General features: G+C 37.7%; 1 protein-coding gene across 1 annotated transcript in view; it reads right to left on the bottom strand.

Moving 5' to 3' along the window:
• TRPC4 (transient receptor potential cation channel subfamily C member 4) overlaps positions 1 to 23634 on the bottom strand; it is a 298467-nt gene extending 274833 nt beyond the window's left edge. Inside the window, exon 1 of the mRNA XM_087926046.1 lies at positions 23339 to 23634. The gene's annotated coding sequence lies outside the window, so the exon portion shown is untranslated. The remainder of the gene's footprint in view (positions 1 to 23338) is intronic.
• Between the last annotated feature and the right edge of the window lie 3669 nt (positions 23635 to 27303).

Below are 27303 nucleotides of genomic sequence, written 5' to 3'. Positions count from 1 at the left end.
TCTTTGTATCTGACCATTTTGCCTAAATCCAATGTATTGGAGTATATCATCACTTCCATGGTGGATAGCCAGGACAGTATTTTCATATGATGTTTTCTCCTAATCTTATTCCAAATCTGTATCAATGAATCCCTCATATGGTGTCTATAAAAATATATATGCTTCTTACTTTTCTTTTCCCATAGGAAGGCGTGCCACCCCATCTGTAAATCATGACCCTCCAGGAGTTAAAATCCTTTTATTATTCTAATTGACCCATTCCTTGATCCATATCAATGCTGCAGCATTATAATAGAATTCCCATTCTGGGAGTGCAAAGCCACCTTTACTTCTACTGTCCAGTAATGCTATTAATCTTATTCAAGCTTTCTTTCCTAACTATATAAATTTTAACGTAATTTTGTTTAATTCTGTAAAAACATTCTTATTTAATTTTATGGGGATTGTTTGAAATAAGTAAAGTAATTTGGGTAAAATATTCATTTTAATTGTGGCAATTCTCCCTAATAAAGATAATTGTAATTTCCCCCATAATTCCAAATCTTTATTTGTTGGAGCAATTTCTTATAATTATTTTCTTTTATCAATGAACATCTCACAGTTAGCCATATTCCTACGTATTTGACTTTCTTTACAATTTGGAGTCCCATTACCCTTTCCAGTTCTCTTTTCTGTTCTGTTAAATTCTTAGTTAACATTTTAGTTTTTTCTCTATTAATTTTGAGACCTAATACTTCTCCATATTTTTCTAATCCTCGTATTAAAATATTTCCTGTCTCCAATGGGTCTTCTATGAAGAATACCAGGTCATCTGCAAAAGCTTGAATTTTATATTCCTCTTTTTAAATTCTGGTTCCCTTTATATCTGGATTTTGTCTAATTCAAATTAATAATATTTCTAGCATCAGGATAAAAAGTAGAGGTGACAATGGACCACCTTGCCTTACCGCTTTTGTTATTTTAAAAAGTCTTGGTATTTTCCCCATTTAATAATATACTCACCTTTTGGGTGGAATAATTGCCTCTATATTTTCTCAGATTTATCTCCTAAATTCATATCTTTAATTTGTTGTATCATAAAATGCCAATTAAGATTATCAAAAGCCTTTTGTACATTCAGAAAAACTAGTGCCTTGCTTTTCTGGATGAGCCTCGTAATATTCCAATATGTTTATTACTGTTCTTGTATTATTCCTAATTTGTCTTGTTGGGAGAAATCCATTTTGGTCTGAATGTATAGATTCATTTATTAATTTTTCAGTCTTTCTGCTACTATAGTTTATAGTCAGCATTCAACAATGATATTGGCCTGTAATTTTGAATTTGTTTGCTGTCTGTATCCTCTTTTGGTGTTAAAGAGATATATGCCTCCCTCCAAGATTGAGGTAATCTTGCTTCCATCAGTACATTGTTGTACACTTCCAGCATTAGTGATTCTATCAGTTCACCCATACTTTTATATTTTTCCCCTGGAAGCCCATCTGGACTTGGAGTTTCATTATTTTTCTGTTTTCGCACTACTTGTTTCAGTTCTGTCGGTGTTATTTCCTTGCTTAACATTTCTCTCATTTCCTCTGCTATTGGCAAAATACCTTCCCCTTTCAAAAAGTCTCTTATTCTCTCCTTCGTTATTTCTTCATGTTTATAAAGACCTTCAAAGTACTTATAAGTAATCCTTTTTTTCCCTCTTCCATAGTATGTTTTAACTTCCCATTTTCATCCTGCAGCTGATGTACTATCCTTTTCTCTCTCTTTCTTTTTAATGTATAGGACAGCCACCTCCCCTATTTGCCTGTTCAAAAAAGTTTTGTTTTACAAATTTTAAATTCCTTATATTTTATTCTTGATCTAAAATATTTATGTTTTGTTAAAATCATTTGATCATTCTGTGGTTTTATTTGTAATTGTGTTTCTAAGTTTTTATTTCCTCCTGTAATAAATTATTTCCATTTCTCTTTGTTTCTCTTTGCCATATAAGCTATGATTATTCCATGAGTATAAGCTTTCATAATATCCCATAGGTTTTGTAGTGATGTATGCTGCTTTGTGTTTTAAGGAATAGCTCCAATTCTTTCGTAAATCTTTGGGTGAATTATTTTTCTTTTAATATTTGTGGATTCAGTGTCCATCTTTTTCTTGTTTTCTGTTGGCCTCTCCAAATTATTTTAAGGGGATTATGATCTGCCCAAATGTTTGGCAATATTTCAATTGATTCTACTTCTTTTCCCAATTCCCTATTAATCAGGCCATATGAATCCTTGACCAAGATTTGTGTGGATTAGAGTAAAAAGTAAATTGATTTTCTTCTGGTTTCAATTTTCTCCATATATCTATTAAGTTTAATTCTTCTGTCATTTCAAAAAATGTTGTTGGTAATATTTTCTTTTTCTATTTTTCTTGTCACTTACAATGTACAATGGTTCCCAAAGTGGGGGGGGGATGCCTTAGGGGGGTGCTAAGAGGCAAGGGGGGGCATTCAAGGCATCGGCCCTGCAGGGTCATCCCATTGACTGTTGCACCGTTCCGGAGCCAGTGCCTCGAATGCGGCAGCTCCAATACACCGCTCCAGTGCAACAGTCAATGGCATCCGTGGATCACCTAGGGTGGGGGTCAGCAATGTGCCGCATGTGGCCCTTTGGACCCTCTCCTGTGGCTCCCTGTCAGATGATCCCACCACCTGCTGGCCCTGCCCCTTGCCCTCCCCTCCCCCTTTGTCTGCCCTGAGAAGAGAAGGGCAATGGCGACAGATGGAGTCTCATTCCATATTCTAGGGTAGGAGTGAAGTGCCCCTCTACTTGCTTCTTTTTCCGGCCCCTGTTGGTGTATTCAACTTGGCTGCTGGGAGAGATTTTTGAGTTTTCTCCAGCCTGGGACACTGGCTGGGTCAGCTTGGAGCCGATGTTCCGCACTGTAATGGGCTCCAGGAGGAGGAGGTGCGGATGGAGTGAAGTGCAGTAAATTTGAGTGTGCTGCACAGGTGTTGCAAGAGCAGCGAACAGACATGGAGCTGGCTATGGTGGGGCCTGGAGGGTGTGCACGAGAGGAGAAGGGGGGGAGAGGGAGGAAGAAAGCCTCCACCACGGCTTACACTCATTCCTCAGCCAACCTGGATTTCCAAAAACTTGCCAAGAAGAAAGAAAAGAAGCTTCTCACACTCTCAGAAAGCCCTGCGTGCTCTACTTGGGGCTTTTTTCTTCCTTCCTTTTGGAAATCTGGGCTAGCTGAGGAATGAGCGGAAGCCGCAGTGGAGGCTTCCCTCCTCCCCCTCTCCTCCTCTTGTTTTTCAGCCAGCCCAGATTTCCAAAAGGAAGAAAGAAAAAGGGCTCTCGAAGAGCCCCAAGGAGAGCACGCAGGGATTCCCGAGAGAGTGAGAAGAGACAGACAGGGAGCCAGAGAGAAAAAGAGAGAGAGAGATACAAAAGGAGGGAGAGATATTTGGCTCAATTCAGCTCTGTCTGCTTCCCTCTCTCTGTCTTTGCCCAGTTTTGCAAGGATTCAGCAGCGATCCAAGGCAGCAACCTCATAGCACTGTGAGGTAACAGTCTGACTCCTTTTGGAATGCAAGGTTTACTTTTGTTTCTTTCCAGAGACAGCAAGAACATGGCCAAATTTCCTTACAGTTATTCCCTGGGTGTGGGAGTTGGGAAGGGGGGGGTGGGGAGTGGGGGAGGAGGGAGGAAGAGAGAGGAGAGAGAGAGAGAGAGAGAGAGAGAGAGAGAGAGAGAGAGAGAGAGTTAGAGGAGGGAGAGAGAAGAGGAAAAGGGAGAAAGAGATGAGGAGGAAAGGAGATAGAGGGAGATAAGAGATGGGAGAGGGAGGGAGCAGAGAGAGAGAGCAACCTGTTCCCCATAGAAAACACAAAACCACAAAACCTGGGGGGTCATGTGACTCAGTGGGAGTGACATTGAGTTGCCATGCCCACCCATGTCTTGGGGCTCCCAGTGTTTTCTGTGGGAAAAAGGTCCAAATGGCTCTTTGAATGTTTAAGGTTGCAGACCCCTGACCTAGGGGAAGGCAGAGGAAGGGGGGCTTTGACCACATGCCCAATATCCAGGATCCCGCTCAGCCAAGCCCGCCTCTCTTTGTAGTTGTCATGCCTGACAGCAAGTTCACAGGGTGCCCCTTGTGCCAGGGATCAGCCTCCCAAGCTGCCCCCACTCCCGGGGCACTCATGTCATAGAGGGCAGTGCTGTTCCTTCCTTCCTAGAGCAGGGCAGGGTTGAGGAAGCCCAGGGCAGGCAGCTTTGCTCTACTTTCGCAATGTGCCGCCACTGCGTTCGATGCGCCGGCTCCTCAGGCTCATCCCATTGAGCCTCTTGCACTACTCCGGTGAAACAGTCAATGGGGTAAGCCTGTGGTGCCGGCGCCTAAAATGCCCCCCTGCTGCCTCTTAGCACCCCCAAAGGGGCTGGCAGAGAGGCACTAAAAGGTGGCAGGGGGGGCGTTTGAGGCACCGGCACTGCAGATTCACCCCATTAACTGTTGCAGTGCTCTGGAGCCAGTACCTCGAATGTGGTGACGGCAGCTTTGCTTTACTTTCCCAAAGTGCCGCCGCTGTCGCATTCTGTCTGTCTATCTATCCACCCATCCAAAAGGTCTGCCTGTCTGTCGACCTACCTACCTATCTACCAATACCTACCTACCTATCTATCTACCAACCAATATCTATCTACCAATGTCTATCTACCAATATCCATCCATCCATCCATCCATCCATCCATCTACCTACCTATCTACCTACCTACCAATATCTACCAATACCAATATCTATCTACTTATCTACCTACCTATCCATCCATTCACCTACCTACCTATCCATCCATCCATCCATCCAAAAGGTCTGTCTTCCTGCCTGCTTGCCTGGCTGCCTACCTAATTACCTACCTACCTATCTTATCTACCTACCTACCGACCAACCTGTCTATCTATCCATCCATCAATGTTCGAAGCGCCGGCACAGCAGGCATATCGGGAAAGTAGGGAGGGAGGGAGACAGAGACCTGATGCATCAGATTGAAATGAGGCCTAGCTTAGACTGAGGCCCTTTTCCACACTGAAATATCTTTGCCAGCACATTGAAACATCTTTGGCTTCTATTAAAGGTCTTGTGGACAAAACATGGTCAAGATTATCAGGAAGCTCTTACATTTTGTTGAGGCTTTAAACAGAATCCATTGGACCAGATCTCTACCCTAAAAAAATACTTTTCCCCAATGTACTATAGTGCCAATTCTTCAGAAGGTAAAACCAAAGTGTACTGGTAAATTACAAGAACACACACACTCCCTTCTAACCCTGCTGGAGTAGGTGATTGGACTAGAATAGATATCTCATTATCTTTCTCCTTCCCTCATTCTTTCTTTTTCTTTCTGTCCCTTCCTTCCATCCCCCCCTTTCTTTGTCCCTTTTTCTTTCTTTCCCTTTTCTCTTTCTTTTCTTCCTTCTCTCTTTCTCTCTCTCTTTCTTTTCTCTCTCTCTCTTTCCCTCTCTCAGGATCACCCCATTGACTTGGTGGACTGCTTTGCTTGGACTTGCTTTGTGCAGCGGACTCAATAGGGTGGACCTGCAGGGCTGGCACTTAGAACGTGGCTGTGGTGGCACATCTGAAAAGTAGAGCAAAGCCAGAGGTCGGTAATTTTTGCTGCAAATAATCACAAAAGCTTCTGGGTTGTGCACAAGAAGGGACACATGTCAATGCAATTCAGCAACATAAAATAAATACAAATAAAACACATCAACAAGAATCAGCAAAGCATCTCTGATTAGATTTTATTCACTACTAGAATCTAATCAGAGATGCTTTGCCGATTCTAATCCAATGACCTGCTGCAGCAGGATTGGAAGGGAGTGTGTGTATATGCATGGCTGTAAAAACTCCCAAAACCGGTCAAGTAGCTATGAGGAGGCCAGTCATATATTAGAACACTTGCTAAACAACCGGCCATTAAGTGAGGACCACTTGTATTTGGTTTGCCAGTCATCTGGCCATGCCCACCCAGTCACATGACCACCAAACCACACCTACACAGTCATGTGACCAACAAGCCATGCCCAGCCACCAAGCCACGCCAGCCAGTCACATGACCAGCAAGCCACACCCACCCAGTCACATGACCAGCAAGTTATGCCCTCAAATTAGGCCACACCCACAGAAATTTAAATCCCACCCCTGGGTGGGGGCACCAAGGATGAGTTTATAGCACAAAGGGGGTGGTGGACTGAAAAAGTTTGGGAACCACTGACTTACATAATCCTTTTTAATGTCCACTATTGCATTATAATCACCCACTATACAAATATTCCTTTGTCCTGTTTCTATAATTTTTTGTAGCTTTTTATAAAATTCCTTCTAATTTTCATTTGGCGCACATATCACTATTAATAATAATGGCTTTTGACCTATCATTATTTCAATCATTAACATTCTTCCTTTAATGTCTGTGTAAATTAGTTTTATCTTTATCTCTTCTCTTATACGTCTATCCCTTTTCTTTTTCATCTGCTAATGCCACGTGAAGTGTTTCTAATTTGGGATATTCTAAGCAATTCCTATATTGTTTTTTGATGTGTACTTCCTGCAGGCACACTTCATCCACTTTTTGTTTTGCTAATTTTACAAATGTTCATTTTTTTTTTAGCTAGTGAATTTAATCCATTGATATTTATTGATATTAATTTAATTTCTTCTCCCATTCTTCTATTTTGTATAGTTGTCTTTGTCTTCAATTATTCCTTATGTCCCTTTCTATTCTTGGTCTTGCCCCTTCTTCCTCATGTTGTTCTTTCTCTTTCATAGTTCTTCCTTCCTGTTCTCCTTCTTTTAATCCCTGTTGTTGTTCTTCTTGTCTTCTGGTCTCCAGTTCTTCTCTGCTGCTCTGCTCTTCCTCCATCCCCATGAGTTGATTGTATAGCTCTTGTGCCTTCTCTAGGTTGTCAACTTTAATCTTCTCCTGCCAAGAAACTAGCATCCCTTCTGATACTAACCACCTGAATAGCATATTCCGTTTAATCAATTATGTTGCCAAGAAGCGGTAGTCCCTTCTCTGTTCTCTCACCCTTCTCGGAATCTGTTTCAGTGTTTGTATCTCTTTTTCTTTATACATCATCAATTCATTTCTCTTTATTTTATAAATTATATCTTACTTTTTTCATACAAACCTAATATGCACCTCTCTCCGCAATCTGTGCTTTCTGACATAATTTGTATGAATTCTATATACATCATCCAATTCATTCAGGATTTCACACTTATCTCTTTGCAAAGCTTTCGCTATCAATTCAGCCATTATAATTTCTAGATGATCTTGTTCAGTCTCTGTAACATTTTGAAATCCTAGATAAAAAGCTGTGTGGTCCATCTCCAAATGTGTAAGAGAATCCTCTAAGTCTTTGTTTATCTCCATCATCTTCTGATCCAGCAGCTCCAGCTTCTTCTCAGTTTGTTCCGTTCTCATTTCCACTGCTGTTGTTCATTTTTCTTCTATTGCTTGTTGAATAGAGCCCATTTTATTGTCTAATTTGTGTATATCACTTTTTATTTCACCCATCTCTTATTTCATTTCACTATGATTCATGAACATTGTTTCTTGGAGTTTTATCATCGTCTCCTGAATTGCTAGAAGGGTTTTTTGCATGCTTTGTGTATATTACATATGTTTACTCAAACTCCTCAAACAGTTAAAAGTTTTTAAAAGTTTGGACCACAGTTTTTTTGTGTGTGTTCTAAGAAATTTTGAGGGCTCATAGAATTTGCCCATAGTTTTTTGTTTCAAGCCGTAACATATATAACAATAACATAACTATATAATAATCTCAAAGAGCTTCTGTTCTTTGCGATTGGCTGACATGCACAGAACACATATGTATGCTTGCCCTTTGTGCCCAATCAGTGTATACTTGAGGACCTCATGGCAGTGCAATAAAACACAATATTGCGAGTTTCTGCGCAAAATCTGTTTAATTTGTACATATTTTAATCTTATATTTTACATTTTAAATGTATATAGTATGACTTATTTTAATTATGATGCTTCTGACACAAATAAACAAAAGCAAATAGTAAGAAATTTGTGATTTTATGAAGAGCTTTAGCTGTGCTGAGTGTTATGTAAATACAGGAAGCCCTCTGTTTACCACAATTGTGCCCAAAATTTCCATTGCTAAGTGAAAATTAAATGAGTTTTGCCCCATTTTACAACTTTTCTTGCCACAGTTATGTGAATCATTGGAGTCTGCAGTTAAGTTAAATCAGTTAAGTTAGCAACATGGTTATTAAGCAAATCTAGCTTCTCCATTGACTTTGCTTGTCAGAAGTTTGCAAAGGGAGAATCACATGACTTTGGTACACTGCAACCATCATAAAAATGACCCAGTTGCCAAGTGTCAAAATTACAGGTGAAACTCGAAAAATTAGAATATCGTGCAAAAGTACATTTATTTCAGTAATGCAACTTAAAAGGTGAAACTAATATATGAGATAGGCTCATTACATCTAAAGTAAGATAGTTCAAGCTGTGATTTGTCATAATTGTGACGATTATGGCTTACAGCTCATGAAAACCCCAAATTCACAATTAGAATATTGTGAAAGGTGCAATATTCTAGGTTCAAAGTGTCCCACTCTAATCAGCTAATTAAGCCATAACACCTGCAAAGGGTTCCTGACCCTTTAAATGGTCTCTCAGTCTGGTTCAGTAGGAATCACAATCATGGGAAAAACTGCTGACCTGACAGTTGTGCAGAAAACCATCATTGACACACTCTATACAGGCATGATATTCCCCTCTGAAAATAAAATCGGGGCCAGCCAAAAGAGACCCCGCGCCATGAGCCAAGAAATCGCACACACAACACCAACGCTACACACCCTTCATTTCCAGCCGGTCATGTGTGGATCAGCTCCAGAGCTGGGCAGCCACTTCCCTGGGGGTGGGGCCGAGGCCGCTGCCCGGGGAGCGCCCGCTGCTTTCCCTTGCCAGGGCCGGGCAGTGGCATGTTGCATGGAGATGGCTGGTCCGTAGCTGCCCAGCTCCCTTTTCCTGCCGCTCAGCGGCCTCCGCTCACACCGCCCGGGCTCCACACTGCATTGATGCAGTAATTGCTGTAAAAGGGGCCCAAACCAAGTCCTGAGTACATATGCATGCTTATACTTGTCAAGGTCTGATATTATTCTATGTACAATCCTTGTTTTATTGATTGCATGTAATATTCTAATTTTCTGAGATTGTGGATTTGGGGTTTTCATGAGCTGAAATCATGGCTTGAACTATCTTGCTTTGCATGTAATGAGTCTATCTCATATATTAGTTTCACCTTTTAAGTTGCACCTGTATTTCAAGTTTCACCTGTATTGTTCACATGACCACAGAGATGCTGCAATGGTTGTAAGTGTGAAAAATGGTCATAAGTCCCTTTTTTCAGTGCTGTTGTAATTTTGATCAGTCACTTACAACGAATGACAGTTGAGGACTACCTGTAGAAACTTATCTTCAATTCATAGCCCTTGTTCTTGGAGATCTTGCCATGATTTTAAAGTTCCTTGTACATCCAGTAGGTCTTTATATTTTATCATCTTGTTAATATCCAGATTATTTGGATGTATCCTCGCCTCCATCATTGAGATCCAAATCGGAATCTTTAGATAGATAGTATTTTTTCTTTGTTTTATTCCAATTAGCCAATAAAAAGTCTCTAATTACATATCTGTGGAAGTAATTCTGTTTGGTTTTCCCCGTATCCCATAAGAACGCATGCCACCCCCTCTGTAAATCATGGCCTTCTAGAAATAATATTCTTTTATTCGATAAGTTTACCAATTTTTTCAACCATAGTAAGGAAGCTGTGCTGTGATATAGTTCCAATTTGGGAGTGCCATACCCTCTTCATACCTTCATACCTTGCATTGCTTTTAAATTTATTCTCATTTTTTTCCCTTGCCAAATACATTTTGCTATTATCCTATTGAGTTCCACAAAGTATTTTTATGTATTTTTATTGGTATTGTCTGGAACAAATAAATAAATTTAGGAAGAATAGTCATTTTAATAGTGGCAATCCTCCCTAATAAGGAGAGTTGCAATCTAACCCATAGCTCTAGGTCTTTTTTTTACCTGTTGCAGTAGTTTGTTATAGTTATTTTCCATTAGTGTCTTATAATGAGCCGTCAACCATATTCTTAAGTATTAAATTTTCTTTACCACTTGTAATCCCATTGCCTTTTCCAATTCTGATTTCTGTTTTTCTGTTAAGTTTTTGGTTATTAATTTCATTTTTTTCCTGTTAATTTTGAGTCCTGCGACTTTCCCAAATTGATCTAACTCTCTCAACATTTCCTGACCTAGCTCAACTGGTTCTTCTATGAAAAAGTCCACAAATGACTGCAATTTATATTCTTAATCTTTAACCCCTTTATTCCTGGGTTCTGCCTAATTCCTGTAAGTAGTGTTTCCGAAGATAGTATGAAGAGCAGGGGAGATAGTGGACATCCCTGCCTAACTCCTTTCTCTATTTTTATTGAGCGTGTATATTCTCCATTAATTATGATATTCTCCTTTTGTGAGGCATAAATTGTGGTTACAATGTTTTCAAATTTAGTGCCTAAATTCATACTGTAAATTTGTTGAATTAAAAATTGCCAATTTAAATTGTAGAAGGCCTTCTGCACATCCAAGAATACAAAGGCTATTTGTTTTTCCGGGTGGGCTTCATAGTATTCCAAAACATTTAACATTTCTTCAATTGTTCCTAATTTGTCTGTTGGGGAGAAATCCATTTTGGTTTTTATGTATATATTCATTCAAGATTCTTTTTAGTCTATTTGCTATAATAGTAGCTGTTGGGTATATGGATACACCAACCAGGTTTGGGTTGAATAAATATGTAAACCTAGGTTAAAGTGTTTTGTAGCTTTAAGCAAGAAACTGCAATGTCATTGTGGGTGCGGTTGCAGGCAGCAATATAGGTAGGAAGGGAAACGTAATAGACGGGGCTTCTGGATGCACCTGGTTCTGTTCCTGGTCTGCTGCCTGCTGTGTTGGAACGTCTATCTGCTTATTTTGGAGGCTACTGTGCCAGATACCATTTCAACTGAACACAAGGACTGTTTGCCTGGTGAGCTGTGGATTCAGCGTTGACTTTGAGAGAAAGGTATCGGGAGGAGAAGATTTACAAGCAGATAAGGACATTGTATTTACTGTTAATGGACTTGATTACTGGATTGATATACTGGATACTGACATATGGACTGAATGACACTTCTTAATCTCTGTGTGTATTAAATAACTATTTAAAACCACAAACAGTGTTTTTGTCTTCAGTGTGTGTATACTCTTGGGCCCAGCCTCTCTCTCTCATTTGCCTGCCTGGCTTGACTGCTGCTGCACACTCTGCTAGGGGGTTTATCCCCAAACACTAACATTGGTTATGGGCCCAGCAGTGTGCACAGTCTAACTAACCAGGATATAGCAGTGAGAGCTGGTGTGAGTTGCACATTACTGTAAATACAAACTGTTTGTTAAATAGTTGTTTATCACAAGAGCAATGGCACAAGTAAATTTGCCAAGTCTGTCCATGATATCCAGACTAGATGGAACAAACTATGTTTCATGGTCAATGAAATGTAGTTTACTTCTACGAAGAGAAGGTTTGTGGAACATTATAACAAACCCACCAGATGTATCTAACCTAGATCCTACTGTAGAAGAGGATGCAAAAAAGATACAGGACTATGAAAGAAAGAATGAACAGGCTTTGTGCATCATAGGTCTCACCCTGTCTGACCAGCAACTCATTCATATCCGTGGAGTGGAAAATGCTGCAGACTGCTGGGATAATCTTAAAAGGATTTATGTTCGAGACAGTGTAGGAGCTCATATCAATCTTACACGGAAGCTGTTTAGAACACATCTTGAGAAGAATGGAGACATGTTAACTCATTTAAACTGTATGAAAAGCATTTTTCAAGAATTGCAAGAAAAAGAGCTTATATTTAATGAGTTGCAACAAGTATACATCATACTGTCTTCTTTGGATCGAAGCTATGATGATTTTGTGACTGCATTAGAGGTATTGCCAAAAGACAGCTTATCAGTAACTGAGATAACCGGCAGGCTATTAGAAGAAGCCAGGAGAAGGAGTGAACGTGACCAGCTGAGGGAAGATAAGACTAATGAAGAGAAATTATCTTCAAAGCCTGAAAGAAACCAGCTGTGTAAAGTAAAGCACCCGGAAGAAGAGAAGTTATCTTCAACGGCATACACAATTAAAAAAGTGTTTTAATTGTGGAGGCAGAGGACATTTGGCAAGATTCTGCAGAAAAGGAAAAAGCCAGAATGTAAAGAAGCCAAAGAAATCCTTTGAACTGGCCATGCTTGGCAATTGTGATATGAAGAATGATTTATGGGTGGTGGACAGTGGTGCATCCTACTGCATCACGAGAGATAAGACAAAGTTTATAAAAATGTCTACAAGTTCTCAACGTATATCACTCGCCAATGGTTGGCACCTCAAGGCCAAGGGTGAAGGTATTGCTTATTGTCCATGTTTAAACCAGAATATAAAAATGTTATATGTACCACAGTTAAAGATGAACTTACTTTCTGTAAGAGTATTAGATAAACTAGGATATGTGGTTACATTTAAGAATAATAAGTGCATACTGGAAAGAGATGGCAAAAAGGTAACTGCAGCTTTAAATGGAGCATTATATGTCTTACATGACAGTAAGAAAGGGGAGGCACAGACTGTATTTAATAATATCAAGCCTCATGATGAATGTATCCATTTATTGCATAGACGTTTGGGGCATGTGAATGTTAAAATGCTAAAACGTACAGTAGAGTTATCTGAAGGAATAAGGTTAAAGCCCTGTGATAAGTATTTGCGTTGTAATGTCTGTTGTGAAGATAAGAGTAAAATATTGTCTGCAAATAGGCTAAATGGTTTCAAAACTAAAGAACCTTTAGAAGTAGTATTTGCAGACATTATAGGTCCAAAGAAACCCAGTATGGGGGGTGCTCGATATATACTGAGCATTATGGACCATTACTCTAGATATGGGTTTTGCTACCTAATGAAAAGCAAAACTGAAACATATCAACATTTCTTCAATTGGTTAAAGTTTGCTGAAAGAAAAACCAAACGGCAAATTATAACCCTGGTGACAGATAATGGCACGGAATTTGTTAATAGCAAATTCCAGAATAGATTAAAGGCAGCTGGAATAGCTCATAAGACATCTGCACCATACAGACCACAGCACAATGCATATATTGAAAGGCGAGGCCAAACATTGCAGGCGATGACCCGTACTATGTTAACTGATTCTGGGTTACCTGATTCTTTGTGGGGGGAGGCCACAATGTGTGCTAATCATTTATTAAATAATGTTGTTAACTCAACTACTGGTGAAATACCATTCACCATGTGGCATGGTAGGAAGCCTGATCTGAGTTACCTGCACACATTTGGTGCACCAGCATGGGTGCATATCCCTACACAACTCTGGCGTAAAGGGCAACATAGAGCTAAACAATTTTTCTTCGTTGGTTACCAAGCTAACCATAGGGCATATAGATTTTGGGAGAAAGGCACATCTAAGGTGTTATGTAGTGCCAATGCCCAATTTCTAGAGCACGTAGGATGGGATAAGTTAGAGCAGGATAGCAATAACGAAGTGATTATTGAATCATACAGAAATCCCATTAAGTATCCCTGTAACTTTAAAAATAATGTAAAGGAAGAAGTACAGGAAGAAGTACTGCCCCTAGAGGAAGAAATAGCTGAGGATGAGGAACAGGTAGTAACTCAACCAAGCCCAGTAATACCCAGAAGGACTACACGTATTTCTAGACCGCCTGAAAGATACCAGGCTAACACAGTGTGCCAGGAAAATAGAATCCCAAATACTGTGGATGAGATTAAAAGATATCCTTCTAAAGAGAAAAAAAAAAGGTATGCAGCAATTAATAAAGAATTGAAGTCTCTGAAGGATATGAAAGTGTATGAAAACGTGAGATTACCTAGTAATGAAAAACCCATTGGCTGCAAATGGATTTTTAAAATAAAAACAGATAAGGATGGAAACACAATCCATAAGGCAAGGTTAGTAGCCCAAGGCTTTAGACAAAGTGCAAAAGACTATGATGAAGTATTTGCACCTAGTCTGAAAGCAGCAACTTTAAGGGCAGCATTAGTGTGGGCAGCAAGCAAGCAATATATAGTTAACCATTTAGATGTGGAAACTGCTTACTTGCATGCTCCACTAAGACATACTGTTTATATGAAAAAGCCTAGTGGATTGAAAGGAGACAATAATAATGATAATGATTGTTGGTTATTAAAGAAGAGCCTTTATGGTCTTAAACAATCGGGCTATGAATGGAACCAGTATATTGTGAAGGAACTGAACAATATAGGGTTTAAAGCTGGTTTAGCTGACCCATGTCTATTTAAGAAAGAAAAAAATGGGAAGATATCATTATTATTGTTGTTTACTGATGATATTGCTCTGATTACTAAAACTAATGATGAAGCAAATGAAATAATTGCATCATTAGCCAAGAAAATAAAAATCAAGCAATTAGGGGAGATAAAGAGATATCTAGGATTGAATATACTGAAAACACAGAAAGGTTTTAAGATATCTCAGGAAGATAAGATATCTAAATTGCTAATAGATTATAAGATGGAATTTTGTAAGCCTGCAAAGACTCCAATGAGTCAGGATATTTGCAAAATGGATACACAAAGTCCCAAATGTGATAAGGAACTGTATCAATCTTTGATTGGTAGCTTATCATATATTAGCAATTGGTCAAGGCCAGATATTGCTTTTAGTATTAATCAGCTGGCACGACACAATAATGATCCGCTTCAATGTCACTGGATAGCATTGAAAAGAATCCTAAGATATCTTAAAGGTACATTACACCATGCACTGTATTTAGAACCAAAAGGTGATCTCATATTGAGTGCTTATGCAGATGCTAGTTTTGCAGCAGAAAGAGATACTAGAAAGTCGACTTCAGGAACAGCCATAATGCTCGGTAAGACGTTAATAGGCTGGAAGTCTATAAGGCAACAGCATTTAAGTTTGTCTACTATGGAGGCAGAATTCTCCTGTTTATCTTTATTGTGTACTGAGTTGATTATGTACAAACAAATGTTGAAGGATATGGGTATAACTGTAAATTACCCTATAGTTGTACATGAAGATAATCAGGCAGCAATTCAAATGGCCACTAATATTGCAGTTAAAACGAGAAGTAAACATACAGATTTGAGGTATCTTAATGTAAGACAATCTGTACAGAGTAAATTGATACAGCTGGAATACTGCATGTCGGAGGACAATGTAGCTGATCATTTTACTAAAGCCCAAGGTGCTATTAAGCATCTAGAGAGTTGTGAAAAATATGGGTTTAGAATGTAAAGGCATTACATATTTATATCACCCAAAAGGGGAGAATGTTGGGTATATGGATACACCAACCAGGTTTGGGTTGAATAAATATGTAAACCTAGGTTAAAGTGTTTTGTAGCTTTAAGCAGGAAACTGCAATGTCATTGTGGGTGCGGTTGCAGGCAGCAATATAGGTAGGAAGGGAAACGTAATAGACGGGGCTTCTGGATGCACCTGGTTCTGTTCCTGGTCTGCTGCCTGCTGTGTTGGAACGTCTATCTGCTTATTTTGGAGGCTACTGTGCCAGATACCATTTCAACTGAACACAAGGACTGTTTGCCTGGTGAGCTGTGGATTCAGCGTTGACTTTGAGAGAAAGGTATCGGGAGGAGAAGATTTACAAGCAGATAAGGACATTGTATTTACTGTTAATGGACTTGATTACTGGATTGATATACTGGATACTGACATATGGACTGAATGACACTTCTTAATCTCTGTGTGTATTAAATAACTATTTAAAACCACAAACAGTGTTTTTGTCTTCAGTGTGTGTATACTCTTGGGCCCAGCCTCTCTCTCTCATTTGCCTGCCTGGCTTGACTGCTGCTGCACACTCTGCTAGGGGGTTTATCCCCAAACACTAACAGTAGCAAATATTTTATAGTTGGTATTTAACAAAGAAATTGGTCTATAGTTTTGTATGAGTCGGGGATCTGAATCTTCCTTCAGAATCAGCGAAATCAATGCATCCCTCCATGAATCCGTCATTTTAGCTGCAAGTAAAACCTCATTATATACTTCCACCATGAGGGGTCCTATTTGTTCTCCTATTGCCTTGTAGAGTTCACCTGGGATTCCATTGGATCCCAGAGTTTTGTTGTTTTTATTTTCTATTGCTGTTTTCAGTTCAGACCACGTAATATCTTTAATTAGCATTTCTTTTATCTCATCCCCAATTGCTTTGTCGTTTGTTATGCCCAAGTAATTTCTTATCATATTCTCGTTTACCTCCTCCTTTTTATACAAGTCTTCAAAATATTTATATAGAATTTTTTTTTTCTGTTCTATTCCCTGTTGGGCATCCCCATTTCATCTATTAATTGATAAATTAATCTTTTTTCTTTTTTGAGTTTGTAGGACATCCATCTCCATGGTTTGTTAGCCTGTTCAAAGAATATCTGTCTAGCTACAGTATATTCAACTTTGTAATCATTCCTTCCTGTTCAATTAAGTTCAATTTGTGTTTAGTTACTATCATCTGATTTTGCAATTTACAATCCTTTGGAGTACTTTGTAATTGGCTTTCTAGTTCTTTAATTCTTTGTTTTAATTTATTTTGTTGGGCATAATTTTCTTTATTCTTCCTGGCAGTATATGATATCGTTGTGCCCCTTATTACAGCCTTCATTGTATCCCAAATATTCTGCTTCATAGTTGCCTCATTATTATTTTCTTTTAAAAAGTAATCTAATTCATCCTTGAGTCTATTCATAAATTCTTTTTCTTTAATTAGCTGTGTATTTAGCGTCCACTTCTTCCTTGGCTTTTTCCTACCGTTCCACAATATCTGAATCGGATTATGATCTGCCCATTTGTTAGGTAAAATTTCAATCTCTTTTAACTCATTTGCTATTTCACCATTCATCCACACCATATCAATTCGTGTCCATGATTGGTGTGGATTTGAGTAAAATGTAAATTGTTTTTTCTCTGGGTTTAATTTTCTCCACACATCTATCAAATTCAATTCAGTCATCATTTCCTTGCATGTTTTCCATAACTCTCTCTTTTTCCTCTTCTTCCCCCCACTACTGTGATCTTTTTGATGGTCCACAATGGCACTGAAGTCCCCTAAGACACAAATATTCTTTTTTTCTAATCCTACTATTTTTTCATGCAAATGTTTAAAAAATTCTTTTTGGTTTTCGTTAGGGGCGTAAATCACTACTAATAGAATTCTTCAGTTGGAACCTGTCCAAATTAGGTCTGCTTTCATATTCTCTTTCACATATACTGCTATCCCTTTCTTTTTCCCAGAGTCTGCTGGTGTCGCATATAGTTTCCCTAGCTTCGGGCATTCTAAATATTTTTCATCTGACTTCCTTATATGGGTTTCTTGTAAACATATCATATCTGCATTTTGTTTAATTAGTTTAGTTACTATTCTTTTTCTTTTTATCCTGGAATTCAGGCTGTTTTTATTAATTGATAATATTTTCTTTTCCTCATCCATTGTCTAGTTGATTCTTGCTCTTTGTCTTGTAGTTAGTTCTCTTTCTCTTTGTGGCGGGTAACATGTCCTCAGTTCTTCTCTCTTTTGTTGTTGTGTATTTTTCAGATTCCTGGGACTCCTGTCTCTATTCTTTTGGTAATCCTGGTCGTATTGCGAATTTGATTCTAGTTCACCTGTACTACTCAGTTCTTCTGGGCCTACCAGTTCATAAAATTATTGGGCTTTTTCCACAGAATCTACTTTAATTTTCCTTTCTTCCCATGAGATTAACATCCTTTCTTTGATTAGCCATCTAAATACAATGCCTTTTTTATTTAATTGGGCCACCAAGAATTTATAGTCTTGCCTTTGCTCTCTCACTCTTCTTGAGATTTGTTTAAGCACCAAGAGTTCTTTATCTTTATATGTGATTGTTTCTTCTCTGGATATTTTGTATATAAATATCCTGGACCATTTTTGTAGCAAATCTTACGTGAACTTCTTTTGGACATTTGTGGCGTCTTGCATAATTTGTACTCACTCTATAAACTTCATCCAACTCTTTCAGAATATAATCTTTGTCTTTTTCCACCACTTCTGCTAGTATTTCTGCTATCACTTGTTCCAGATGCTCTTCTTTTGATTCCACTATATTCTGGAATCTCAAATATGCTGCGGCTCTATCCATCTCCAAATAGACCAGGGAGTCTTCCATTTCTTTGCTCCTTTCATTTCCACCTTTAATTTCCCCATCTCTTCTTTTAGTTCATTTGTATCAGCTCTTGTCTCCGTATGATTTTTCGTCATCATTTCTTGGAGCTTCAGCATAGATTCTTGTAAGGTGAGGAGTGTCGACTGGATATTGGCATTCGTGATAGAGGGTTGTTTCTCCATAGGCAATGTTTCCTCAATTGTCTTTTGTGCCATTGTTGCGGGGGATGCCACCACAGTTGTTAATGTTGGAATAATCTTCTTCCCAGTTTTAAGTGTTGTAGTAGTTGTAGAGGTCATTACTTTGAGAATTTGTTTCTGTTTTTGTATTATACTAAATATGTTATCCCAAATTAGCATTTGCTAATCAAAAATGTCAGATAGGAGTAACCACTACTCTAATTGATTGATTCCTAATATCCTTAGTAAATTAGTGGACTAGACACTTTTATAAGTATAAATATTATCCAAGATAATTTCAAAATTAAATTCCAAATCAAGTATCTAAATTTATCAAGTTTGGTATTTATGTCAAAATTCCTATACTTAAATTCTAAGTACTAATAATCTGTACATCTATAAAAGCTATGGAATATGTAATCTAAATATCAATGTTATAAAATAGTATTTTAAATGTCTATAAGTCTAAGTGGAAATAAGTTGACCTTACTATACAGCAGTTAATTATTTGGAATATGGATATCACAATTAATTATTTACTCAAATATAATCAACAAATATAATCAAATATCAATACTTAGTTATCCTTTTGTTCAAATCTCTTGCAGTCCAATCTTCCAAATTTCATATGGTCTCTTCAATTAACAGGTTTCAACTTATTAGACCTCCAAGTCAATAGTCCCCCAAAAAAAGAACAGTGAATTTTTAACTATTGTCTATAGTAACTTTGCTTGCTTCCCCACTTCCAATCTTCCCCCCATCTCACACTTGTTAATCCAGTCTTCCCGAATGGCAGCAATCCAAATTGCTCACACTTTCCAAAAGTTAACTCTTTCCTCTCTTTTTTTTTCCCGTTGGTGTCAAGTATACAAGCCCCTCCAACATTCTTATCCTCTGTCTGATCACTTGTGTCCTTATCCTCTTCTGTCTCACAAGCCATGACAAGACATGATGAAATTTGGGGAAGCTGAGACTGCTTCAATGCTACTGGCTGCTACTACAGTCAGGTGATCTTCATTTTCAACATTCCAGACAATTTTCCAGTTTCACAATCCCTTGCTCCCTCTGCCCTCTAATAGCAGCCACTTACCTACCTGCCGGGAAGGGAAGAATAAAAGGAGATTTCTAATGCTCTCTGCCAGATTCCCAAAAGGAAAATGATTCGGGAAGCTGGCATAAAATTTGAGTTGTTATTGCTCCCATTGCTTTTTTGTCCACCCATGGTCATTCTATTTCTGTTTAGGTAAGGAAATATTTCTGAAATGATGACTCCAGGGGCACAGGTTTAGCTAATACTAAAAGGATTTTACTTTTAGTTTAATTAATCATTGTAATCTATATAGGTTCTTTCATTACTGTATAACCACTACAGTATTACCTTCTGTTGGACTTGCAGCCATTTGTTTTTCATATTAAAATAAAAAAAGTAAAAAATTGAACAGGGCAACCTCCAAAAAAATTCAAATCAAGTCAGGACCCAATCTGAAGTTCCCAATGGAAGTCTGAAGCAAATTGTGATTTTATTTCCATTGTTCCACTAATCTGAAATATATTTCATTCAGACGGATTCTATTTTTCAGAATGCCAGGGTTACTTTTTAGAATTGGAACTTAAAAAGCTCATATACTCTTCTGAAGTTATCTTTGTCTCAATATTTTAGAATCATAAGTGTGAAATATATATTTAAACTACAATATAATAGTGGCTGATCCTTTCATGTGAATTTCATTAAACACTGACCTTTCCAATATAAACCTCTTTTGACCACTAAGAGGGTCACTAAGAGATGAAAGTCTGCTTCTTACTTATGTTTCTATGTTTAAGACATAAAGGAAGTTTCCTGTTTTGTTTTCTCCTGTGCTTTTGTCTCTTAAAGATGTAGTTGAGGTTAGAACAGCTTACTTCTATCTACATATTTCTTAATTTACTTTTTTACTAATATAATTACTTATATTTATCCATAGCTGAACTATGTCCAAACTCTGCAACCAAGATGAACTTGTGAGCATTTTATTTTATTTTTAATGGATTATTTCTAAATAAATTACCTAATATTTATTTAGGTGCAAGCCTGTTATGTTTCAGAAGCATATTTTAGAGAATCAGGGAAGATAACCTTGAGAGAAATATGCAAGATTCTCTTTAAAAATAAAAAAGGCTGAAACATTCCTTCAGTCACGGGAAACAAGGTAGTATTTGGAAGAGAGTCAAGCAGGCTTCTCCCTAATTCACTGGGATATAAAGAGAGAAGGTAGAATCACATCTGATACCTGTACAATTACCACAGGGCCACCCCCCCAAGGTGATGTGTTTTGTCCACATCTCTTCTCTCTATTTACCAATGACTGCATCTCAAGTGATACATCTGTTAAAATACTGAAGTTTGCAGATGATACAGCAGTGATTGGTCTCATTCAAGACAATGACGAATCCGCATACAGATGGGAGGTTGTACAACTTGCCTCATGGTGTGACCGGAACAATCTGGAACTGAACACACTCAAAACTGTAGAAATGGTAGTAGAATAACCATCCCATACTACCACCTCTTACAATACAACACAGTATCAACAGTAGAGACCTTCACATTTCTAGGATCTATCATATCATAAGACCTAAAATGGACACATAACATCAAAAACCTCATCAAAAAAGCACAATAAAGAATGTTCTTTCTGCGCCAACTCAGAAAGCTCAAACTGCCCAAGGAGCTGCTGATACAGTTCTACAGGGGAATTATTGAGTCTGTCAACTGTACCACTGTAACGGTCTGTTTTGGTTCTGCAACCCAACAAGACAGGCACAGACTTCAACAGATAATTAGAACTGCAGAAAAAACAATTACTACCAACCTGCCTTCCATTAAGGACCTGTATACTGCACAAGTCAAAAAGAGGGCTGGGAGGTAAAGTACAATCAGGCTTGCAACATTCTATTATTAATAGCCTCTCAATAAAATGTAGTTCTAATCCTCCAGTGCAATGTGAAGTCTGTTTTCTGACCTGGTTTACCACAAAAGGTTGACTCCTATTCTTTAACAAGGGCTTCTGCTGAATTCAAATCTCCAGCAAAAATAAATATCAAATCACCAGAAGTTTAGCAATAGTAGTAAAATATAGGTATACATAGTAGTTGTTCCTCATTCTCAAATGGTTCATTGCATTTCACCAGATTTCACTGCATGTTTCCACCCTCTTTGTCTAACTAATTATTTCAATTGAACGTTTTAGTATTGCATTTTGCAATGTTATCCTTATTTCTCTTCTCAACAATTCTTTGCTGAACAAAAACAGCAGACATTTAAAACTCTGCATGATCATTTGTACAATCTTTATTCCCTTGCTTAACCATTAATACTGAAATGGCATAAGGGTCTATAGAGATTCTCAGTCATCCACGTGATTCTTGGATACGAAGCGAAATGTCTTCAAAGAAAAAACAAGAAAGTCCAGTTACCTCCTGAAAAAGCACCTTTGGGACTGAAATGGCATCTTCAAATTTATAATAGGATTGTAACATGCTATATAGCTAAAATTAAAAGGAACATCTTCCAGAAGAAAAACGGTTGAGCTGCAACTGCAACTTCTCATGTAAATACAATTTGTCCAGTAAAGAAATTTCTGTTAGCTTGACTGGATTGTAAAGTTTTTCTTGGCTAAAATTAAGTGATTTTTTTAAATACAGTGTTAGTAATCACGAATTGAGACTTGTCGGAGTTCTATAAGATATGGAATACATTTTTCAATGTCAATTCCAATTAGGGTTTGAGTACTTTTCGCACATGCTGTCATAATAGCAGTGATGCCTGGATGAGCCATCATAAATTAATAATGCAGACACAAATTGTTCACATTATGACTACTCAGACACAACTATTTTTTTAGTGGAGATAGCTCAACCACACAGATGTGTTGAGAAATGGGAACTTCTTCCTTGCTTAACTAGAGATAGGAATAATGAATGCTTTCACATGTTAATCTTACTCTCAAGCAAAATAATTCAACTTGATGTTAGAACAGAACATGATTCATTCTGTAGCTATTAAAAGGATCTATATGTACCGAAACACAAAGAAACCACAATTAGCTGAGGCATCCAGTTCTTTGTTTACTGCACACCCTTTAAGACGTCAACAAAAAAATAAAGCAGTCAACTTCAAATGGATATGCAGACCATTTGCTGCAATATGTATTTGTTAGTAGGTTTTAACAAAAATATATTCTTAAAAAGGATAGCAAAAGTAACATTATCTGAGACAGTTGTCCACAAATTTGAGTTCCATATTTATCCTAGTTTTCTCAACAGTAATTGTTTCACCAGATAAAAAAATTCAAAGTAAAATCCATCTTTAAGGGAAAACCTAGAAGTTAAATTCTATTAACAAAAATCTTCATTCAGGTTGTCTGAAAACATCACCTCACCCTCCGAACTGGATTAAGGTTCCTGTTGCAAAGATGGGCTGCCTGTGGAATAGCCTCTGCATGCACTCAAGTGCACTCTCAATTTCTACTCTTATTTCAGGATTGAGCACCACCACTAGAAAAGGAATACCTACTCTTCTTTGTTGCAGGAATTTAAACTGCACGGCATAAAAGATGGCCCAGCAGTGTGGTGGATGGGTTTCTCTGTGAAAAGTATTACACCAATTGAGCATGAATACTTACAGTACGATCTTCCCCGTCAACTTTAACTTTCTCCTTTTTTTCGAAAATTCCCTTCCAAAAGGAATGCTACTGGCTTCAAATCGCAAGAACCTGTCCCAGGGGGCAACTGGCAAAGCGGCCCTCTCCCTACGTGTCGACGTTCGGAGGCAAATAATAAACATTACTTACTGGCGGTGGAAACTAGAGGTCGGCTGAGCAACGCAGCTGCATTTTTCCAGAGCTTGCACCTCCCTCCCTGCCGCCTGGCAAATCTGTCGACATGGAGGGGTTTCCCAAGTTCGCGCTGCCCTGTCCCAGAGAATCTCGGTAATGCAATACTATTATCGAGACTGAGCAGCCTCTTGATTGCGACTCTTGCACCTTCCTCTTGCTCTCGCCTTCGCGCAACAGATGGGGAGGAGCAGATAATTGTTTCTGCTCGAGGGGGAAAGCCCGTGCCGGCTCCTGAGCGTTGAAAGGTAAGTCTGCTCGCCTTAACAACAGAAGCTTCGGAAGAAGAATTCTGCAGCCGTAGCTCTGATTGCTGAGGATTGAGGATTTCGCTCGCTGAGAAGCGCACCTGGGCGGTGAAGGGAAGCGTTGCATTTCAGGCTCCCTCTTCAGGCTAGCAAGGGGTAAAGGACATTCTTTTTTTTAAAAAAAATTTTTTTTTAATTATTTACATATAGGTATATTGAACACAGTGTGACCATCCTGCCATACACACCAAAGTGAAAGATACATAACATATATACTACTTATACATTGCTAGTCTTGTACAATTATTTTTGACCAACATATTCATTCTAATACATATATAATATCTCATTCTGGGTCTACTTAGCCTAGTTATTTCATGTTCCGACTCCCACCTCTTAATTCCAGCCATTGATAATATCTGTTCCATGTGTCATAATATTCTGTCTCCCCTTTGTTTTTTATTTCTAGCGTTAATCTGTCCAATTCTGTGCAAACCAATATCTTCTCTATTATCTCCTTTTCTGAAGGAGTGTTTTCACTTTTCCATTGCTGGGCATATACCATTCTCGCTGCCATCAGAATGTTTAATATTAGGTATATTGACCTTTTACTATAACCATCTCTTATAATTCCTAATAGAAATATTTCTGGTTTAAATTCTATATATTGTCCAACCATTTTTTCTAACCATATCTGGATTTCTCACCAAAATTTCCTTGCTTTTTTACAAGTCCACCATATGTGGTAGTATGTACTTGGTGATTGTTTACATTTCCAACATTTAGGAGATGTATTACTAAACATTTTAGCCAATCTTACTGGAGGAAAATGTAAAAACATTTTATAAAGATTCTCTTTGTGTGATGTGGCCAATGTTAATTTCCTGTTTCTTTCCCAAAGTTTTTGCCAACTATTCAACTCAATGTTATATCCAAAGTTTTTAGCCCAAACAACCATTATCTCCTTCACTTGTTCTTCCTCCACTTTGTAGTCTAGTAAATATTTATATGTTGTCTTTATCAATTTGTCATCAGTCCCCACTAATAGTTTATCTAATATCATTAATTCTCTATAAATGCCCCATACTTTCACATCCTTCACATAACATGATTGTATTTTCAGGTATGACCCCCACTCCAATTCCACCCCTTGTTCCTTTAATTCTAGTCTAGTTTTTAGTTTGCCTTTTTTGTTTAATATGTCCTCATATGAGACAATTTTTCCATGTTTAGAAGGTTTGGGTGTACCAGTGCTTCTAAGGTGGAGAGCCAGACTGGTATTTTCATATAATTTTGTTGTTTGACAACAAAATTGTTGATTCCACACTGCCAATAGTGCATTTCTTATGTAATGCTTTTGGAAAGAATTGATTTGCCGTGCTTCTCCCATACCAAAGAAATGCATGCCACCTTAGTTGGATATCATGGCCATCCAGTATTAATAATCTCCTATTCCTTAAGGTTATCCACTCTTTTACCCATCGCAGCTTGGTAGCACAGTTCCCAATTAGGCAGGCCAAACCCTCCTTTCTCTGGTGATTCTGGCAATAGTTTCAATTTAATTCTCATTTTTTCCCTTGCCTTATAAACTTCAACATTATTTTGTTCAAGTTCTTGAAATATTTTTTCTCTAATTTAAGGGGTATATTTTGAAACAAAAGAAGTATCTTCGGCAGAATACCCATTTTTATTGCAGCTGTTCTGCCCATTAAGGAAAGTTGCAAATTGTTCCATCTCTCAAAGTCCAATTTAATTTGATTTTTTAGTTTTGTATAATTATCCTCTTTAATTGTTATACAACTTGCTGAAATAAATTCTTAAATATTTCACTTTTTTCACTATCTGAATGTTTATTCCCTTTGTTAGTTCATCCTTCTGTTTATTTGTCATATTTTTGACTAACATTTTTAGTTTTTTCCTTGTTTATTTTTAGTCCGGCTTCTCCATATTCAGTTTCTCTATAAGTCTCGAGCCTGGTTGTAATGGTTCCTCTAAGATGAAAACTAAGTCATCCATGAAGGCTTGTAGTTTGTACTTTTCTCTTTTAATTTCCAGTCTTTTGATTTGCTCATCTTTCTGAATGTTCCTAGTTAGTGCTTCCAATGTTAGAATAAACAATAACAGAGATAACGGGCAGCCTTGCCTTGTGTCTTTCTGGATTGCAAAATTTTCGGTCATCTCGTCATTCACTATTACTTTATCCTCCTGTTTCAAGTATATTGCCATGAATTTATTTATTTATTTATGAAATTATTGCCAAACTCCATGTGTCTTAACTGTTGAAATATACATTTCCATTTCACATTGTCAGATGCCTTTTGAGCATCTAAGAACAACAATGCCACTTGCTTCTCACTATATGTTTCGTAATATTCCAGTATGTCTAATATTGTTCTCATGTTATTTCTTATCTGTCTTTTGGGCAGAAAACCATTTTGGTCAACATGTATAAACTCATTCAAGACCCTTTTCAGTCATGCAGCTATTATTGAAGTGAATATTTTATAATCAGTACTCAATAAGGATGTGTGTCTATAATTTTTGATTAGTGTTAAGTTTGAGTCTTCTTTTGGGATCAACGTGATGTTTGGCTTCGACCCATGATGGTGGTATCTTTGCTTCAATTAAGACTGCATTATATACCTCTAATAATGTTTGGCCTAAGGTATTTTGTAGTTCTTTGTATATTTCTGTCAGCAGCCCACCTGGGCCCGGAATTTTGTTATTCTTTTGTTTTTCAATTGCCTCTATTAGTTCTGACATTTTTGTTTTCTCATTTAACATGATTTTCATTTCTCTGGAACATTAGGCAAATCAGCTTTCCCTAAATACTGTAATACTTTTTCTTCTGTGTAATGTTCATTATCATTGTATAGTTTCTTATAGAAGTCCTGAATTATGTTCTTTTTTTTCCTCAGTTTGATGACATATAGTTCCATCTTTATCTTGCAGTTTTTTTATCCATTTTTTTCTTTCTGCTTCTTCAGTTTGTAGGCTAACAACCTCCCTGGTTTGTTTGCGTTCTCAAAAAAAAAAAGTGTTGGTTCATTCTCTTTCTGTGTTGTGCCAGATCTTCTTTTTCAAGAATGTTCAATTTGTGTCTGGTTAAATCCATTTGCTGTTTTAAGATTATTTTTGTGGTTCCTTTTGTAATTCTACCTTGAGTCTTCTGTATTCTTCTAAATATTTTTGTCATTGCTTCTTCCTTTTGTCTTTCTTTGCCATATACAATATGGCAACTCCCCTCATATATGCTTTCGCTGTATCCCACAGGTTTTGTAAAGATGTGTCTTCTTTCCTATTTTCTTTAAAGAAGAATTCCACTTGTTTTTCCAGCATCTGTCTGAATTCTCCATCATTTAAAATAGATCGGTTTAAGGTCCTTATAGTTTTCTTTTGTCCTTTCCAGCTGATTCTCATAGGGTTGTGATCTGCCCAGAGGTTTGCATCTGTTTCTACTTCGTTTACATAAGAATTTAATTCTATCGACATCCATATCATGTCAATTCTAGACCAGGATTGGTGTCTGTTAGAATCAAATGTGGTTCCTCTCTCTCCATATATTCTGTAAATTTAGCTTTTCTACCATTTTGAAGAAGGTTCTAGGTAATATCCTTCTAATTCCCTTATTTTATTACTTTTGTAATCTAGTTTTTTGTCTATCGTTGCTTTAAA

This window comes from Pseudonaja textilis, chromosome 2 (assembly GCF_049901715.1).
Source record: "Pseudonaja textilis isolate UNSWEBS1 chromosome 2, rPseTex1.2, whole genome shotgun sequence".
In the NCBI taxonomy this organism is placed as follows: domain Eukaryota; kingdom Metazoa; phylum Chordata; class Lepidosauria; order Squamata; family Elapidae; genus Pseudonaja; species Pseudonaja textilis.
This window is presented reverse-complemented; position numbering and strand designations above follow the sequence as displayed.